The sequence below is a fragment of the Corticium candelabrum genome, chromosome 7 (assembly GCF_963422355.1).
Source record: "Corticium candelabrum chromosome 7, ooCorCand1.1, whole genome shotgun sequence".
In the NCBI taxonomy this organism is placed as follows: Eukaryota; Metazoa; Porifera; class Homoscleromorpha; order Homosclerophorida; family Plakinidae; genus Corticium; species Corticium candelabrum.
The window spans coordinates 4,964,601-4,966,498 of record NC_085091.1 but is presented as its reverse complement, the minus strand read 5'-3'; the positions used below and the strand labels follow the sequence as shown (position 1 = coordinate 4,966,498).

General features: G+C 39.8%; 1 long non-coding RNA gene across 1 annotated transcript; it reads left to right on the top strand.

Moving 5' to 3' along the window:
- Positions 1 to 848: 848 nt before the first annotated feature.
- Positions 849 to 1,442, top strand: LOC134182764 (uncharacterized). The gene is made up of 3 exons (XR_009970413.1): positions 849 to 986; positions 1,064 to 1,159; positions 1,222 to 1,442. It is a non-coding gene; the product is annotated as an uncharacterized LOC134182764 (long non-coding RNA).
- Positions 1,443 to 1,898: the final 456 nt, after the last annotated feature.

Here is a 1,898-nt window from a genome sequence, read left to right as displayed (position 1 = left end):
TACATCAATGAAGGTAGATACCGTTGTCACATTAACATATAGTTAGAACTCCTTTTCTTTCAGTAAGTGGCCCCTGTAGTATATGATGAACTTAATGCTCATGGTATACCTAGACGCAGTCGCTATAGCTTTCGCTGGGAGTTTCCCTCTCTCTTTCCAATACGTTCTGCATAATTATATAATGTGGAAAAAGAAAACCGTCATGCAGGCTTGGCAGTTTCGTCATCAACATAAGGTGTAGTTAGGGACTAATATTGTCTCATGTAAATAAATACACGAAGTCATGATGGCTTAACCACCGCTGCGGTGAAGACTATCTAACAGTGTCTTTTGCGTCTCATGTGAGATAAAAGTCCGGCCTTAGATCGACATTGTAGCGGACAAGTTAGACAAACAAGAGAACTAGCGGTGTAGTGAGCTGGACGCTGTGTATTAGCTTTGACGTTTTCTCTTGCTTGTGCAGCACTAATTCGTTCATCTTCAAAATGTTTCAGTGACGCATTGCAGCAACGTCTTCACGTGACTCTATCTGTAAAAACAGACACTGCAGAAAACCTACACATTGAATAGATTTAAGTGGATAAGGTGTGCTGTGCCTAAATTAGCTAATTAGCTAAGGGGCGTGATCCCCTACTGACAAAATAGAATCATTATAATTTATAACATAACTGTTACATACAAATTATCAGTTAAAACGTTCCAAAATTTTCACTTGTTAATGCTACTGGAGTTTCAACGGTCTGATGGTCAAGTTGTTTCCATAGCAACAAGACACACCTCCGCTCTTCTAAACAAAGTTGCAACTGTTATTGCGCACTCGTTTCGCTCGAACATGCAGGGAACGCGAGGCTACGTAGTTCGCGAACAGTCTGGTATGATTAGAATCTTTCTTGTCCGTTCAAGTTCATTTTGACGAGTTTCGTAACCTCGGGGTGTTCAAATTTTGTTTGAAAAAGACGTCAAATACGATCGTCAGCGTAACGGAGGTAAAAATCGTTCTATGACATTGTTGTAGCTCGTGTAACGAATCGTCGTGCCAAGTTTTCTTGGTTCTACGCTTTAGTTTTGCCAACTTAATAGAAGAAGAAGGCTCGTAATGGCGTCCATACTGTCTTCGCGCAATGGCCGAGTGCGCCTGAAGTTCTCTGCGAGTTGCAAGGTTGGTTGGAAACATGCAAGTGAGCTAGACGTAAGCTACAGACACTGCTTCTACACTTTCAGAGACGAATGGAGCTAGACATGTTTTACCGTCTCTTCTGAGTAAGAGAAGGAGTACCGGAAGTGAAGGGTTACTCAAGAATGCACGTCGATTTGAAGGTGAAGCCAGGAGTTTTGAATATTGTCACTCTGCAGACGTAACAATTACGATGACATAAAATTGTAAATAAAGGGCAGAGTTAATAGAAATAAATTTTTTCATGAAATCGGTTTGGGTAGAAAGATAGCCTTTATTTATTATTATTGTTATTATTATTTATTCATTTAATTTTATGTAACTATTTGGAGAAGGTGTGTGCTGGGCCAGATCCACTGTCTCGTCCTAGACATACGTACATACATACATACATACATACATAAATGGTCTATTCATCCCGATGGGCGTGTCTGAGACCTCTGCCTACCTACAACTAGTAAGGCGCAAGGTTAAAACGTCACTAAACACTAAACTAAAAAGCAACAGACAGCAAGAGTCAAAACTAAGAAAAGAAACAAAATTAAAGCTATTACTACTATTACACAAATAGGTCTGAGTCCCTCCAACAGTCTTAATTTTTTCGACACCAGATTGCAAACAATGGTCCAATTGGTGATTGTGCACATCTTTCTGAACAGAAAGTTTGATGAAGGCTTGCTGAATTTGAGGAACTGCAATATAGGTTCAATGCTACTACAATCTA